Genomic DNA, 18,838 nt, shown 5'->3' with positions numbered 1-18,838 from the left:
AAGCAGGCTTGGAAAAGGTAAGCAAATAAAGCATATCATGCTGCTTGTTCCCAGTGAGCTCAAGGAAGCAAGGCTTCCTATATGCTGCATGACATGCAGGATCACACACACACACACACACACCAGACCATCATCTGCTTTTCTCCTCAAGGAAGCAACCTGGAAAGACATCTAAATAGGAAACGAGTGTGGGCCAAGACATGCCGAACAGAAAAACCACAGCACAGGCCAGCAGGAGCCAGGCCTTGTCCAGGGTCCTGAAATCTGATCCACTGATCCAGAGCAGGGTTTGGAAAGTCTTCTTTCCCTAGAGCAGTGGTTCTCAACATTTGTTGGACCCAAGGCAACCCTCCCTCCACATCCTTTGTGAACTAAGTGGTACTCAGTGACAAAAGCTAATTTATATATTACATTGCTTACCTCCTTGCAGAGGTGGTGGGCATTGGAATATGGGATCATTCAAGCAGGGACAAGCCTAAGCCTGTGTTTATCTGCTTAATTCCTCACAGGACCCTTCACAAGATTTAGAGGCACCTTGGTTGACAATCACTGCTTTAGTGGAATCCACCCCTGAAAGACAGCCAGTGTGCTTGCATAAGCACATACCCGTCAGGCACCCCCTATCCCAGGGGTGGGCAAAATACGACCTGCAGGCTGGATTCGGCCCACCAGTCCATTGCATCTGGCCTTTGGAGCCCCTAGAAAATTTAGTAAATTAATATTTATTTGTTCTGGCTCCCTGTCAAAGCTGGCTGGAGCCGAGACATTAGGACCCAGAGGGAGCCCTCAGTAGGCTGGCAGGCTTGAGCAACCAGCCCTGCCCATGCCCAGCCAGTTCCCTGCTTTCCTGCCCCTGCCCTGCTCCAGCACCACATGGCTGTGGCTCCTGGCTGCAACCCTGACCCTGGAGCATGGGAACACACTGGTAGGGGTATATATGTATGTGTACACATGGCAGCAGGCACAGGGGTAGAGTATGTGCATGTGTGTATCTGCAGGCACAGGGAAAGAGTGTGTGTGTGTGTGTGTGTGTGTGTGTGTGTGTCACATGAACACCCCTCCATACACATGCACCTACCCCTCCCCTTGCGCTGCCAAACACAAACCCCAGCCACCCTCCCTACATACTCAGCCACACACCTATAAACCTATATGCACCCCCCACAACATACAAGAGTAAGACTTCATTTTAAGCTATTGTGCAGTTGCCTCTGCATACACTTCACGATGTGTTTCTGCCAGCACATGGGAGAGCTGAGTTCATGTCCCAGCTGGGATGGACTTGGGGTGAGTGAGCTAACAAGAAGCAAATCTGCTTTAGATGAACACTTTGACCCCAGTACTTTTTCCTGCCAAGGCAGGGGGTCGGACTTGATGATATGCTCAGGTCCATTGCAACCCTACAAACTATGAAACAAACACATGTAAATCAGGACAAAAATATTTTTTGCAATCAAATTAATGAATGTTGTAGATGATCACTTTTTAGAATATAATTTGGTATTTTCCTGAGATGGCAAAACCCCTTGCTGAAAGGAGTACTTGGTCAGGGTTTAGGGCGTGGAACTTCTGGTCACAAGATGGCAACCAGTGGGCGGGACACCTGTCTAGGGGTGGGACTACCCATGCAGCCATTGACAGTTTGCCAAAACTCAGTAAGCAGCCCTCCGCCCAAAATAATTGCGCGCCCCTGCCCTATCCTCAGACTGGAACTATGTGAGGAAGCAACGTATATGTATTTTATATTTTAACATGTGGAAAATCTGCATATCATGTGATGGTAAAATCACTATCACTACTGCCTTGTCCTCTTATATTATGCTTTGCATCAGCAAACCTGAAAGCACTTTGCAAATAAGGTTGGTGTTATTATGCCCGTTTTACAGACTGGGCAGCTGACGTAGAGAAAAAAGGAAGCAATAGTCCCAAGTTCATTTCTCTCCACACTAGTTAGGGAGACAACTATAAACAAGAATTGGGTTTAATGACCATAAAAACTGTGTATCAGTACATCACCACTCATTGCACATTGTGGCAAGTATATGAAAGCAACTTATAAACCACAAGGAAAAAAGGAAATGGAAGAGGAATATTCATTATTGAGGCTTAAGAAAAAGCAAGAGGGCCCTTATATTTTTCCATTTTCATTTCAAATACACCTTTCTGCCACCTGAACATGTAAACTTTGCCCAGGTAGCGATCCATAGACTACAGCAAAATTTATGCACTCTGTTTGCAAATACACTGAAATGGAGCCACTTCCAGTGTAGAACAGCAGTTATACGATCCTATGGGAAGCTACAAAATTAGTACCACTACATCCAAAGGAAGTTACATATAGGATTAAAAAAATATGACCAATTTTACACCAGTCAAGAATGTTAGGATGAGGATCTTAACCTCTGCAAGGGATGCAGTAGGACCATGAACTACCATGAGTAAGAGGATATAAAACACGATCACCATAATCTAAGAGAGACCCATGAAAATTGGGTGCCAACTTTTGGAATTGTAATTGAACAAGGACTGTATTTCTCCCTTGTTCAGGATGCTATGATTTCTAATGCAAGACTACTGCTTTCATCTCAAAAGAATTTCCTCTCTGATTAGCTGCCTTTTCACTAACAAAAGAGGAAATAATTACAGAGAAACACATTTCTGTAATGAAAGGAGATTAACTCTCACCCTCTAACATACAAGACTGGGAGCAAGCAGCAATTTTGAAGAACACGCATGCCATGAAACAAGTACAAGAGTGAAATCCCCATTGCAAAAGAAATGCTTTGGAGAACCAGGAAGATAAGACATCTTAGCAACAATAAGATGCAACTTTTGTAGCTGTACAAAGATTGCAATGTAAGAAGGTTGCCCTACTGTATTTAAGCCAGCCAAGTAATAAAGAGAAAAAACTTCTGACCATTTTGCTCATAGCAGAATGTTTGGAAAGAGTCCCCTGCTATGAATGAACTAAAATATTCATAATGCAGTCATTTTAATCAGACTGTCATTTGCATTTCTGCACCACCTAGTAATGTGAATCTTGCTTGGGACTTCCATGACAGGAGGTCTGGAGAACTGATGTTGATCTCACTATTTAAAATGAGGTCACACCACTGATTTTAGATGGAGTGTCTCTATAGTCATGCTGCATATGGTGTAGAATGGGCCCAATTCTCATAATTATGGAAGTTTTGCCCCTGAACTCCAGTGGAATAGTTTATGCTACAGGCCATCCTATCTTGAGAAGATTTCTCATACTGCTTAAATGCCCCAAACTGGAAAACCAGCCCATCTTAGGACTGATCTACTTTACTGCCCATGGGTTTCCTTATCCTTAACACCAGAACTACTTGCCTGGGCCTGGCTTTTGAGTCTTTCTGGATATTTGTAAAGGAGAGCATGGACTTTGGAAGTCCACTTTGCCAAGGTACTGGTAGGGAGAGGGGAGGAAAGGAGTAGCCACAGCCTTCTTCTTCATTGTGTCACCAATCCAACCTTTCTATCTGGTCTGTTCTCAATACACTTCACAGGCCATTGCTTTTGATGTTGGTGCTGCCAGATCTTGTGGGATGCATTGGGGTGCTACAGGGCATCTCAGGAGATGATCCATGGTTTGTGTCTCCTGACAGACACATTGGTCAGTTACAGAGAGGTCCCATGATTTTATGAGAAAGTTGCATCTTCTGAGACCCATTCTCAATCTGTTCAGGCTCCCCCACGTATGCCATTCATAGTTGGAGCCAGATATTAACTTCTCACTGGGGGTAATTCCTTGCCTGCTCCATTTAACAGCATTGTTGCCTAGTTTCTCCCATTCTTTTTGCCAGAAGACAGTTCTGGCTGATTCTTCTGATGTGTCAGTGGTGTGGCATAGGACAAAAAGCTATTTCTGATGAGAGATGATGGTGCACTGGTTGATGTCCCTTTAGCAGGTGGCATTCATCTGACTTGTACCTGCCAGTCAGTGTCCCTTGCTCTTTTCATCCTGATGCAAGGGGGTGCTTTGCCAGATAGCATGTATAGGCAGGGGATGGGGGTGGGTTTTAGGCAGCCTGTTATAATTCTGCATGCATCATTTAGGGCAGTGTCACTATGTTTACTGTGACTTCAGCATCCCCAGATGGTGCAGGCATATTCAGCCACAGAGAAACAAAGTGCTAAGACAGTAGCATGTAGGGCAGATGGATGAATGTGCTCCCTACTTGGAAATTTCAAACTTACGCAGAACCTTGTTACACAGACAACACCAAGATACTATTACTCAAACCTATGGAAGTATGTAGGGGTCGGGGGCTGCAATGCTCTCCCCCTACCTTCCTGGCCAACACACTGTAGCTGGCACAGAGGGAGAAATTTGCAACAGGAGGAAACAGAGGTAATTCACTTCCCTTTCATAAGCAGAAAGAAAGCAAGAATCTGAATGTGCCTTGGGGTGAATCCCTGCTCCTCAGGCACTGCAGCTATGCTCGTGACATCACCACCCCATCCTTACAGATCATTCCTTTGGTTAAAGCTTGCTGGATTGGACCATAAATTCATTAATGTAGCTTAGGACAGATGCCTCGGACATGAAACAACTCCAGAACAGAGGGCAGCTCTCTTAAAATTAAATGGCCTGCTTAAACAGGATCTGTCACAACTGAAAAATCTCTAACAGGTTAAAAAAAACCAAAAATAAGAGAGTGAAACAATAATTAAAAAGCTGTTAATGTTTTTGCTTTGAACCTTGCAAACGTGGTTAGTCTTTGCTAGTGGAAGAGACCTACTTGGAGCTGGTGAAAAAATAGGATTCCTCTCCGAGGGGAAGTTTGGGATTTCAACATGGGGTTTCTTCCCCAAACAGACCAATATTCATGGGACTAACTCCTCTGAAGAGTTTCATTTTGATAGAAACGTTTCGAATTTACCAGTTTTGCTCCCCCCTCCCCCATTTAATTTTAGGGCCTCGCAGTAAAATCAAATCCCTCCATCCTCTTAATAGGTTTTATGGCAACCATTCATCAGCAAGTGATGGCGGATATTGCAGCAATTCTGCTGACTGGTGGTGCATTTTCTCTTGCGGCTGTAGAGACCAGTCTTGGACTTGCAGATCCTGCCACAGTGGTCACAGGCGTACATGGAGCTAGGGGCTACTGTACTGACAGACTGTCTCCTGTGGTCCCATGCTGCAATTCAAGTGACTATTTCTCATCATGATGTTGAACTCCATGATTAAGAAGGGAGCACCTTATGTAGCATTTTGCTAATTTCCTATACATATCCAAGAATATTACAAAACATGGATTTAGTTATGTCTGCATTTTTCATGGGACAACTCCCTTCATCAGGATATCTTTAATCTGTTCTACTCCTGACTGTGGAAGTATGTTTCTATATTTAAAGACTTGTCAAGCAGCTCCATAGCAATGCAAGCTCAGAGCCCTGGGAAAGAAAAAGTGTTTCTTCTCTAACTGGCATGGTGCATTCCTTTCTCCTTTGCAAGAAGAGCAGATCCCAGTGAGCTGTGGGTACTGAAGCTGTGCTCTAGCCCTTGGTGACATAATAAGGAAATCAATACAAGTGCTGTGACCTCATAAAATAGACCTGGAAGGAGTATTGAGCATGCAAATGGAGAGAAATCAATAATGTACTATAAAAACAGGAGGACAATGAGGAAGGAGAATTTTTATTAAGGGAAAAAATGTTTTTTCAAACTGTTGTTTCAGTCAAATGCCTCTTGCACTCTCCACTTTAGAACTGTTCCTGTGAAGTTAAATTCATTGGGAAAACATCTTTTGAAGCATGTTTCTTGGACTGAGCTCACTTATACAAGCTTCACATGGGTAAAAAAAAAATCTTATCCACAAGGGGATTCACAGTGAGCCACTCTTCCTCCCCGCTCTATCAAGATGAACATGGAGCCTAAAAACTGAAATAGCTATTGCATTCAAGAGAGCAGCCAAGCAAAACACTTTCAGCTCAAAGATCTCTTCTTTAGAAAGAGGCCGTCTTCATCTGGTCCATCAAATCCAGTTCCCAGCAATTATGCACTCAAAGTTTAATTCTCAAAATCGCAACTCCAAACCCTTGCATGAAATAGGCCCATGAAGAACTGCAAGCAAGAATTTGTAAGCTTGACTGAAAGACCCAGGTCCAGTGACTAGACTCTAACAGACTTGCATTCTCCCTGGGTTGGACTTGGGAGGTGAAACGGAAGACTCGGAGCAAGGGGTCAGGCTTGTATTCTTTGGAGCTACACAAAGCAGGACATGGGCTGTGATAGGACATGACATTCAACAATCAAAAGAGAAACAGAAATTTTGCATGGATTATCAGACAGTTGAGAACAAACTTAAGTGAACAGGGAGTCTTAGCAGAGGTAAATCAATAAGTCTCCCAGTGCAGACAGGTCTAAGAGCTGGGGTGTGAAGTGCTGTGTACAGTGAGATCAAATCCACGTATAAAAATAGAGCTTTTGTAGGTAGAACACAAACACCTGTCAATACAAAGGTGATCATGTTACAGTCACGGGGTAAGTGGGTGATGGTACGAACTCACACCTGCCCATGACCTAGGTGTTTGATCCCCACTATGCTAACGCTGGCACTGACTTGCTCCTCATGCCATAATCTCTTTTTTTTTTTTGAAAAGAGCAGCAGGGTGTGCCAGCTTCTGCACCATTTCCCCAAGGCGGCTTTATACACTTGCTTTATAAATTTCTAGGCTCCTTAATTACTTCTTCTTGACTTAACAGCACTGGTCCAGATTAAGTGGCACCAGAGCTCATAACATAAAATGTCTGGAACTTCGTGTCCCTGAACTCCCTTCCAGCAAATAGCAAAGAAGGGGCTGCACTGTGCTGTCAAATCAGAGTGGATTTCACATCTCAGCTAACAGCACTACATAATCCAAGAAGAGCACAGGGAAGAGACCAAGACCTTTATGTAGAAGAGATTACTTGTGTGTGCCTACAATTCCCTTGCACCCACTGAAAGGACCTTCTATGAGCTACAAGGCACAGGGAGGGAGGGATAAACTAGAGGCTGGGTGTTATATAACTTTGTAGCCCCCAGCTAACTGCAAACAGCATTAGGTCCTGGGCACTGGTCATCAAGAAGGCTTCCTAGAGCAGCTTTCAGGAAATTCCCTTGCAGCTAGAGACAAAGGCAGGGCATAGCTAGGGAGCTACAGAGAATGAGTATATGACCTGTGAACATAATATTCTCTGTGCAATCTCTCAGGAAAGGGCATACACTACTTTCCAACCTCCCTGAGCAGAATGATTCAGAGTCCCACCCAGGGTCCAAGGATAACTCTAGCCTCACTGCCACATACCCATGCCCTGAAGCCTCCTAGGGAGGAGGAAGAATATTTCCTGGTCCTAGAGGTAAATGGAGAAAGGAGATATGCATGACAAGATAATCTTTTTTAGCCCTGTAAAAAAGGAACAGTTATTTCCATCTCCCCTTGATTTGTGCCTTCACAACCAAAGCACCAGCTTCCAAAATGACTCAGTCTTTGCTGCCTACAGCTTATGCACAGCTAGACAGTTTATTAGGGTGATTACAGTAGATGCCAAACTTTGAAGTGCAATGAAGTGCTTGCTCAGACTCCATCCCAAAAAGCAAAAAAGTTGTGTAATTCTATGCCTTCATGTGAAATAAAGCCTGATGTCTCTTTCAGCTGTGGAGATGACTTTTGGCTGACAGATAAAAAAACAAAACCAAACAAGTACTTGCCATTATAAATAGACCCTAAATGTGGAAATACTTCTTCCACTGAAAGCTCTCCCATGCACCTTGCATTGCATTAAGCACATGGTCAGCAAGAAGGGAAATAAATTACTGAGGATCAAGATTTTCAAAGCATTTTCACAGGGGTTAAACACCACAACAGGACATGTTCGGTACAACTTAGATGACTGTTGGACCCCTTTAAGGTAGTCAGTCGAAAGTCTCTATTCCAAGGGCTGATCCAAATTGCTATAACTCATCTGAAGTTACTTGGATTTTTGCCAGCTCAGCAGATGGCTGGTGGAAACCAATCAAATGTTCATTTTCATTTCCAGCCCCTGCAAGAGGAAGAGTACATCTTTGTTACGCCAGCCACAAGACAAGGGAAAAAATCAGGCCTCCACACCAGTGAAACAGAGCTAGAGACATATTGTCCTCCTCAAACCTTTCAGCTATAATTACAGTACTTACAACAGAAGCAGGTACAGCATTTCCAAGTGAAAGTGCTGCCAGGAGGTGACAGCATCCCTCTAAGTCAACCAAAGCCTTTCCTGCAACATTGTACCCACCCTGTTACTGCCACAGTGGATTTCATTCAAGATTTATCAGCGAACATGCAGAGTTTCTCTCCAGTGTATGGCCTAGCAGCCTGTCAGAGGGAATGAAGCAACAACGTGCGTTCCTAACAGTGGACCCCGCTGCAGTGGTTTTCAAAAACAGAGCATTGGGCTGTCCTAGAAAGCATTTCCGTTCACTTTTCAAGATCAGTTGAGCCACTGATCTTCCTGGGTACTACTCCTACTTTGGCTGTTGCTCTACTGCAAGGTTCAGTTCTGGGCATCTCCCAGCAGTGGGACCTACACTAGTAAGTAAACAAGCAAGCAAGCACGCACGCACAATAAGCTTCCTCAGTTAGGGGAAGAAAGATGGAAGGCCTAAGAGAACATATCAAGAAGCACTGTAATAGCTCAAAACTGGTTGGAAAGATTGTTTTGGGTAGGGGGTGGGGAGAAAAGAAACCTTGAAGAGCATTAGAACTGGTCAGGAATGTGACCCAAAATGTTGAAAAATTATCACTTGTCAAAAGTAGAATTAAAAGCATCCATGAAGACTGAGGGGTCAGTTTATTTTTAAAACTTTGGATTGAGAAATCTGGTAATTTCGAATTTGCAAGAACAGCACATATATTATTTTCAGAAGGAAAAAAAAAAGTTTTCTGGTTCAAAACAGCTTTTTGATTTGACATCTAAGCTGAACCCTACAGTTTGGAAACAGAACAAGCGGGTCCAACTCCAAGCAAGACGTTTTAATGAACCTAAACCAATTATTTAATATTTGTCTCTTGTAACCATTTGAAAGTTTCATCAAAATTTGAGGCCTGATAAATACTCAAAACCTTAAAAGTGTTCATGGGATGGGAAACCTATTTCCTGCCTGGCTCTAAACATCTTTGCTGGCACAATGGTATTTCTTGAATGGTAGTTCCAGTAGTGGTTGCGTTCTCACACCATAGAGCTCAGTTCTGTACTAGCACCACCGTCAGCATCAGTAGAAACACCAATAACCAAAGAAGTCCTACAGGACCACATATCCCATCTGTCCCTAGTGGTCTAGAGCAAAATACAATGGCTATGGAAGCATGAAGGAAGCTTGTGCACTGGGTGTGTTGTACCCAAATGGCATCCATTGCCAAAGCTGTCAATCTGACCTCTGTCACAAGCTCCAAATTCACACAGGACTGTACCACAAGCCACAGATGACCCAGCGGGCGTCCCCCCCCGCATCCCCTACACCACCCAGATTAATCCAAGTGCATCACAGATTAAAGATGCATTTCTGTTACCATTTCCCTGAATGCTTTCAGGCTGCAGGCAGAGGCATCAATTATTCTCCCAGCCCAAGTTTCCGCTCCACAGAATTAACGTCTCTGAAGCTTTCACTTGAAGTTGCTAATGTGAGCAGGTTGTGTTGTGTGTGCTGACACAAAAAGCAGAATTGCTTTGTTAAATGAGTGCAATGAAAAAGGATGCTGTGCCTCAGTGCTGCAGTGCAATCCCATGGGGCTCCTCCATGGGTTGGTCTACATTGCAGTGAGACATGCAAATACAACACAGCCATCCCAACACAAGCTTTAATTTAGCTTGCTCAGACAGCCCAGACTTGAGCATGTAAGTGCATAGACCAGAGTCCTGGTAGGTTGCACAGCCAACCCTGAAAAGTCTGCATTTTAGCTGTCATTGCTACCCATGCTAGCTTGATTCAACTGTAGGCATCTCTACCCCTTCTGCAGCTGCACTCAGTTGCTCTGTAGACATACCTTAATATAGTGGTTCTCAATCTTTTTTAGACTTAAGGCACCCCTCAGAAAATGCTGGCCCTCAGCTATCACTTTTTTTTTCTGTCCAAAAAAGTTAAAAAATAAAAATAGGGCAATTCTGCTGTTGCAAAGAACTCAGAAAGACCACAACAGATCAGAATGTTTCTGACATTGTGGATTTTTATAATCTCTGGGTTTATTATATTAATCATGTATAGGCATTTGCACATCTAACAGTGCTAATATTGAGCAACACCTAGCAACATACTTGCAAGAATCTCCCTGCAACCTGGTTGAGAATCACTACCCTAAAGGGCCAAGAACCTGAAACACTCAGTCAGCTGGGGGCAGGACAAGCCACCAAGAATGCACCCCTTCCCCAAAAGGCAAGGTCTGCACTCCAGTCCTCAATCCTGCTAATTAACATTGATAATGAGCATTGGTAAACCTAGCACACTTTCCCCTCATGTTTGCCTATGTTTGTTCTTCATCGTGTAGTTCAGGGGTGTCTAACCTTTTTTATCACCCAGTGGGCTGGCGAGCCATATTCAAACACCCTCTGTCCAGGCCAGAGAGACCCTGCCTGTGTAGCCCTACTGCACCTACCTGTTACTGCAAGGTTCATGGTAGCTGCTGGTGGGCAGGGGCAAGAGGGACCCGTTCTACATCCAGCCAGCTACTGCCCCAGAAACCAAAGGGGAGAAATAAATAGCTCCACATCTCTGTCCCCTGAGCAGCGCTGCCCCATGAGCTGGTGCTGCCTGAAGGGAACTGGAGCGAGGCGGTCACTGCACCGCAGCCCCTTACCCGCCTGCCTGCATGGCCCCACTCACCGTAGTACCCAGCTGCCCACACATGCAGCCCCAGTGGCCTCAGTGCTGTGAGCCTGGAGCACTGGGTCCAGCAGACACTGGCTCCCACCACCTTGCCCTGCACAGGTCATGCCAGGATCCCGCTTGCCAAGGCCCCCCGTGCTAGCTTCCCACATGCTGCTGGGCTCATCCTGTCCTGAGGCACATAGCTACTCCTCTTCCCACACGCACTGCATTGGCAATGTCAAGCTGACACGGTGCATGTGGGAGCCTTGTGCCTTCCCCAGCCCTTCAGCAGCCATTAGGAAGTTGCTGAGGGGCTGGGGGAGGGACAAGGGGTTGGAATGAAAGTAAACAGTGTTTACTTTCATTTCCCCATCGCAGCACCGCGGGCCGCAGAAAATGCCTTGGTGGGCTGCATGGCGGCCCGTGGGCCATATGTTGGACAAGCCTGATGTAGTTCAACATTTGTAAGGTGTCTGTGCAGTCTGGTTTGTTGCCACTTGTTAACAGCTGGAAAAGACAGACTTATCTCAAAAAAAGGGGGAGAGGTAAACTAGGTTCTTTCTGTGGGATCCAATGTTAGCAATAAAATAGGGAACAATGCAGAAACTTTGGATAGATAAGAAAATTCACTGCATTTTTGACACCACTGAGGCAACAGCATGGAAAAATAGTTCTATGCTAAAGCTTCAAAAGATGTCCAAATCACTCTCTCAAAGTATCCTGGGTTAGAGTGGGAAAAAAGGCCAATGGATTTAGGCCAAGACACTTGGGTGCATTAGAAGTTTACCTAGGATCCCTATCAATCCTTTCATATCTTGAGTCAAGAGCAATCCCCACCTAGTTTACAAAGAGAATTGCTAAAATGTATTCCCGTGAATAACCTTTTACAGGACTAGGCTCCAAGCATGACCTATGCAAGGCAAAGATGTCACTTTACAAAGGTTGAATGGAGAGAAAGAAGAACAATACAGTAAAACCCTTAACGTTCTTACCTCTTGGTAACATTCTTACTTAAGGTACATTAGTACCTTGTAAAGCAGGTGTTGCCCCTTCCAAAAACTCAGAACACACAGAAGTGCACATAGTTGCCACATGACTCAAATCTGTGCTCTGTTCAAAGAGCAGCTACAGGATTTAAACCAAATAAAGTATAACCATGGAAACATAGATTATCTTCTTCCTTCAGCCAACTAGGGTATCAGAACAGAGAGCCTTGAGGGTGTAGGAGGATGTATTGCAATCAAAGACAACAATTTCCAAATAAAGAAATGATTTATTCAGTGAAAGTGACAAAGACAGAGCCATCAGATGGAAGTGATTATGGAAAAAAGGGATTGAGCAGTTGTGTATGCACAGGCAGAATTATGAGGTAATAGATCTCGCACATAAGGGAATGCTAGAAAATAGATTCCTAGGGTTAATGACAAGACATTGTAGAGCTAAAAAAAAAAAAAAAATCTGTAGTCACTGATAGATAGTTTTAAAAATGCATGTATGTATAATCACCACACTTGTGCATATAAGTTAGACTCACAATTGTGAGCTAAGGCTTTCTAAAGAACATGTGCAATTGTCCAGGGAACGAGATGTCAATAGTTTAGGTATGCAAGTATGTCTCTAGTTCACCTGCACAAGTGCTGCAATTTCAGGAGAATGAATGAGTAAACATATCTAGCCACTTACATGTACATTTACTTATTTATGCATGTAATCATCTTGGGATCACAACAGCTTATGGAGATCACTGACCAAGTCCAAGGGTGCTTCTACCTAAACCTACAAAACCTCAACTAACCAGTATCCAGTGACCCCCTCCTTCCCTGAAGGAATCTCACCTGGCCATTGCCCATTATGGGTTGAGCAGAGCCATTTTAGGAACCAGTCTGCTCACTGCTGGTTTCTCGTTCCATCTTTGGCTCTAACTGCAGGCATTCGAGACAGGAAGTTGGGAGTAGAGAAGGCCCCAAATTCAGGAACAACAAGTAGGTGAAACACTGCTGGTAGATTTCCAGAGCTCATGGCCTAAGCTGCCTCGGTGAGTTCCAAATGTGCCACAGATAGGGGCAGGCTTGATGTCAGGCCACAACATTCACTGACTGGCTGCAGCCAGCATTGAACCTAGAGGCTCTCAGGTGGTTGGCAGGTACAGGCTTGAGTGTGATGCCATGGTTGACTCTATTCAACCAGTGTATATATAGCTCCTGAGTGAATTGTAAAAAAATGGTTTTATGGACAGGTATTAGAGAGGGAACAAGAACACTGGAAGGAGGAGGTTCAAAGATGCAGATGGAAGGAAAAAAACCCCAAGGAGGAAGTGGATGTGATTGCTGGGATTTAGCCATGGAAAGCAATTAGAACCAAGAGTGGGAATGCCAAGATTTAAGTAACAGCATTGCAGATAAAAATTAAAAGTATCTTGAAGTCTGGCAGGTGGGAGAATTGGACAGATGAAATGCCATATAAAGCAAGCAAGAACATATTCAAAGAGAAATCTGATATTCACAATGGAAGAGAAACTGTTCCAGTAAATAAAGATGTTTTAACAACCTCCCCACAAAAACCTAAAAATGCAGGCAGCGTGCAAGTTGTGAAGCAAAAAGCATAACCCTCTTAAAACAGCAACAACATTAAGGAACATAGGTTGTAATTATTTTGCATCTGTCTCTACCCAAGAACAATGAGATCAGATTTCCAAAGGGAAGGGGTAGGGGGAGGTGAAGGAGGAAAGGGGAAATATGAAGGCTACTAATTTCATATTAGACAGCATCAGGCTAAGCTCATGGACAAGTGGGAATGCTTAGTGAGTACACAACAAAAGGATTAGCTGTTTTTAGGAAGAAAACGGTGCTTGGAGTCATGTTCTCTGTAGAACTCAGTCAAGGGAAGATGCTTCCATAAGGCCCTTGCTCCTGCTAAGCACCTAAAGCAGGTCTGCCTTGCCCTTCCCACACCCGAGTTAGAAGGAGATCCTGGCTAAATGAAGACACTTCTGGTAGAGAAAAGTAATAATTTGTGTGCGCTAAAGTTGAGAAGCACCCACACACTACTGAGCATTACCGATGACTGATTCAGTAGTCAGAATCAGAGGCTGATTTTCCAGAGAGCTCCATCACATTTAGGCTCTTAAAATGGAACAAGGATGTCAGATGGGCTAGCTGGGAGCTTCAAGTTAATAAAAATACTTGAGTACATGCTTAACTATTTATTTCAGGAGAGAAATCATGGAATTGATTTTAGAAAAAATTCTCTCTCAGAGGAAGGAATGCTACCCAGTATTTAACTCTCCCCCATCCATGAGTAGGTGCTCCTTTCCTTTGGGTGTGTCACACATGGTCTTCCATAGTCAAGCCTTGGCAAGCCAAGAACTTGGATTTGATGTCAAGATGAAGACCATGATGCTCTTTCATAGCACAAGTGTTTTTGTGACTTTTGCCTCACAAACTTAACCCAGTTTCAAAATCAGCATATTCCCAAGATTGAAGAGCAAATCCCAAACATGGGTAGACAACTTAGAGACCTGAGCAAACTACTGCAACCTCAAATTGGTCTGGGGCAGCATTTCACTCAAGAACAAGTTTATCTCCTCCTCCGCCCCTGCTGCAGGAAGGGGAACTCTAGCCAGGAAGCATGCCATACAAGAAATGCCCCAAATTTAACAGGGGCCTAGGAGCCATGCATCTGCAAAAGAATATCCTAAAAGAATAAGAATATCCTCATGGCTCATCCACTTTTGAAGTTCCCCATCTCCTGCTCAAAGGATAAAGACTGATGACTGAGATGGAGAAATTATCTTGCAACTCACACATACAGAAGTCTATTGATGAAAGCCATATTATTTATTCAGTGGCTATACTGTATCACTGTTTATCATGAGCCAAGGAGGGCTAGACAAATGAAATGATCAAAGTCATGTGCCAGGGTAAAGGAAACTTACCAAGCTGTACTTGTAAATTATCCTCAGGATACAAAGTTGCCTGAATGTGTGGGCCCTATTAAAAGTTAACTGTATCTTAAGAGTGGCTCATTAAAAGTCTTATTATTTAAGGGTCCTCCAGCTGGCAGGGCTGGAGGGTGGATCGGTTACCTGTAGGCACATTATTTGTGCAGCCAGAGTCCATGGTATACTTACTTTTGTACACCTGCAGAACCAAGTTCCAACATGTCAAGAAGCCAATGAAAGGTGTTCCTGAGACGTATTTAATACTCTTTTGGATAAAGGTCACCTCATTATTTGACAAGTCTCCAAACAGTTTCTTTAGCTCCAAGGCAGAGACTGACTGCGTGTATAGTACCCAGGACAACATTGCCACTTATCTTGTAGCGTGCCAAGATTGTACTGTGGCAGGTATGGTGCAGTTCCATTGACATTGGAGTCTCTAGGCACCACTGCAGTAGAGATAACGAGTGCTGACCCCAAGAAGCTGTACATAAATATTTTCTGGGTTGATGGTATGTTAACTTCACACACCAGAGTTACCAGCAGGGTAGAGGCCTTTTTGCACAAGATCCAAGTGAGAAACCATCTGTCATTATCAATTCAGAGAAGCAAGGCAGCCTGGCAAACCCAGAACCGCTGACCTTTTGTTTTGCATTTTAATAACCAAGCTGAAAATTCAAATCTCCAAATTGTCAGCTTCAGCAAAATACAAGCTGTAACTGCTGCCAGGATGAAGGGTTACAGCAGCACAGTAGTTCAACCATCTCACACACGCTCCTCCTCTGCTCTTTGATCTGCTGTTCTAAAGGTCTCCTATTTACATTCACCTCTAGCCCACAAAGTTACCTGAAAGGTTTTGCTTTGTAGCACTGGGGACAAGTCCAAGCCCAACAGGACTCTCCTCCTGACTTCAATGGTAAGGGATTAAAATTCAGGAGAAAGCCAAGATATCTGGACTCTTGCAAAGGGCACGTCCCTTGATTAGTCATGCTCCCTCTCTGCAACAAAAACAACCTACAAGACAGAATGCTTTGTAATATGTGACCTGGGTATTTATGTTAGATGATGATACAGCAAAGAGAGCAAGTGACCTAAATAAATAAATAAATAAAGCTGTTTTTCTGCTTACATCTAACCAGTTGCAAATGACTGCTTATTCTCATGTGCCCTTCATTAGCAAGCAGCATCTGTGTGTTGTTAGATGCGGCCTCTGAAGCACTTCTGATCCCAAAAGCTACGGCATATTTTATCCCTGTGCCCCACCCATGCTTTGTTAAATCAGAAGGTACAACAGACACTTTGTGCTCTCATGGAATGCAAATGAAGGCAGGTGAGAAGAAATGAAAGTAACTTCAAACCTGAGAAAGGACTAAACATCATCACCTGTGATGTAAAGCAAAAGTGTGGAACATGTTATCTCTTCCTTAACTTGTGAATTAAAGGGCACTAGTGTGGTGTGTGGGGGGGGGGAAAAGAGGAGTGGGGCTGATATATGCTCACAACAGTTTTTCGTCTAGGATCTTGATTTGCCATAAATAAGAGCAAAATTTGCACATGTACACAAGACTTGAGAACCTACATCACTTAAGCACCATGACAACTGCATTTGATCCAAAGCTCATACATGCATCTTTATGTGTACCCAGCTTGTAGTTGGGATTTGTACAGGACCCTGCCGCCAAGTCTTCATGATGCTTCCATGGTTTATGGCTTGGCTCTACTGGAAATGTTAGGGCCTGTTGTTTATCACTGGTACAAATCACTGGGAGATGCAGCATTGATAAGATACAGGCAGCTTTACCAGTGTCCCTCAAGCTTACTCTCAGTAGAAGACAATGGTAAGCGCACAAGCTACATAACAGCCTCCACCCTTCAATACAGACCGCCAAACTGCAGCAGGGTGAACTGCAAGTCTGAACTGTGCCAGTGCAGACATAGACCTGAGAGACAGTGTTTCATAGGCCTGCAGCCCACCAAAAAACTTAGGGGTCCACCCTGAAAGACCCCTCATTTAGTGCCAGTTTCCAATTATTATTTGGAATACAACTTTGGCCAAGAATACCAAGCAAGGAATGGAATGAGCAGGGGGAAAAAAAAAAAAAAAGTAACTAGTACTCTCCTCAATTTATTGAGATTTCAGAAACAACCCAAAACCCCTCTAGTACTTTTGGGTACAAAATCAACATATAGGTCCATATGGGCATATGCTGATCTCCATGGCAGAGATCTACACTTATGCTTGGATTTAAATTACAGATTTTATCATACATTATATATTTTATCATTTCCAAGCACTGATCAATGGATTTTTTTGTGGACTTCATCTAGTACATATTAAATGTCAAATTCAGACATGTTGGATACAGCTGATGGGATGGTACTTTGTAGAGCAGCGAGGAAGGAGTGGGGGGCAGGGAGGAGTGAGCAGATGTGTAGTGACCCTTGTGTCACAGAGATAAATGTATCCAGCTTCAGGAGGAGAAGGACAAAAGAAAGTGATTAGTATTCAGTGGAGGCCAAACCCAGGTGTTTGCAACCAAGAGGCAGACACTTCCCCTTCCCAGATATAGGGGAAAGAAGTGAGAAGAATAATGCAGAGAGGAAAAAACAGCTATGTTTCAAGTCTCTCAACTGCTGTAGAAGAGGCTAAAGATTCAACACATAATTTAGTCTCACAGATTAACTGCTTTGACATTTCAGCCACTTTACACACCCCTACCGGCCTCGCTGAAGCTGAGTATCTCTGCACACATTGCTGCCTAGGAAACAAGAGGGATTCCCCAAGATCAAAAGGATATGGAAACCATGCAGTGGCTGACCCAAACTAAAACATTTTCATCCCCAAATTAAAGCAATTGGTAGGAAGAGGAGGAAAAAAATCTCAGGTACCTGATAGAGATGCTCTCTTAGATAGCCATTAAAACGATCAACAAGCAATTTTTCCGAATAGACATCTACCATGTGAGCCTGCAATGGGGGAGAATTGTCTTTTGCTAGCTATGCATTTGCAGCATCCGTTTTAAGAAATGGAACCACATGTCAGACTATCATCTTACTTGCCTTTACAAATACATTTAACCAGAGAAGGACTCCACCTAGAACAGCAAATCATGCACCACTGTCACTTCGCTGGACTGCAGTTTAACCACATATGCATCACTATGCACAAAGGTTCCCAAGCTATTAGAAATCTGGGCAGATTTGGCAATTTTGAAAGGAAATCCTGCTGGAATGAGGCAAATATATTCTAGCTTTGTAAACGGGACTGCTAAACAGGCGAAGAGTTGCATCGATCCCAAGTGGCTTACCTTCTTAGAGCATCTTCTAGCCTCCGTTTTCCCAGTATCTGCAACAATCAATCTTCTCTCCTGTTCCTTTCCAATCGGCTAATCAGAGGAACCTTTTCTACCCATCTCTCTGATTTGACAGGTCAGCTACAGCAATCCCTTCACCACGCCTGCTTGCTATTCCACTTTTCAGCTGCTTGATCTTCCCTAGATACACACTTGGAGAAGAATTAGGGCTGCCTCACACACATAGCAAGGGGGAGCAGCTTTATTTCCACCCACCCTCGCGACAGGAGCATTAAAATTAGATTCAAAGCCTGCATGACGTTTTGGAGGAAGGAGTATGCTCCACAATATCTTTAATGACAAAAGGACAACTCCCTGTGCATGCCGAGCTCCCTCTACTGGCAGATGGCCCAACAGCAGGACAGGAGTTGAGATACTGCAATCTTTCACCTATTTTCTCTTGCTGCAGTGGAGTGAAATGATGCAACGAGCCTATTTTGTTACCTTTTTTTTTTTAATCCATCCAATTAAATTCTTGCACCACAGTTTAGCAGGAGTTTGGTCTGCCATTTATTTTTTTTTGGGGGGTGGTGAAAGAAAACATTCCCATCAGTGAATTCAAAGGGTGGAACAGTCTGCAATGGGGAATGATGAAAGGCCTCTGACCTGAGTAACTAGGCAGGATGCAGTGCCAGGAATCAGTTTCAGGAAGAATCCTGCATTAGCCAGGGGAAGGTATAGGGTAGGTTAAAGTTCTTTTC

At 43.8% G+C, this 18,838-nt stretch overlaps 1 protein-coding gene across 1 annotated transcript in view; it reads right to left on the bottom strand.

The window, feature by feature from the left end:
• ADD2 (adducin 2) overlaps positions 1-18,320 on the bottom strand; it is an 80,123-nt gene extending 61,803 nt beyond the window's left edge. Inside the window, exon 1 of the mRNA XM_090051623.1 lies at positions 18,093-18,320. The gene's annotated coding sequence lies outside the window, so the exon portion shown is untranslated. The remainder of the gene's footprint in view (positions 1-18,092) is intronic.
• Positions 18,321-18,838: the final 518 nt, after the last annotated feature.

The sequence above is a fragment of the Crocodylus siamensis genome, chromosome 6, assembly GCF_052110815.1.
Source record: "Crocodylus siamensis isolate JL-2025a chromosome 6, ASM5211081v1, whole genome shotgun sequence".
NCBI classification, from domain to species: Eukaryota; Metazoa; Chordata; order Crocodylia; family Crocodylidae; genus Crocodylus; species Crocodylus siamensis.
Note: the sequence above shows the minus strand (reverse complement) of the source record. Positions and strands in the feature narration are given on the sequence as shown.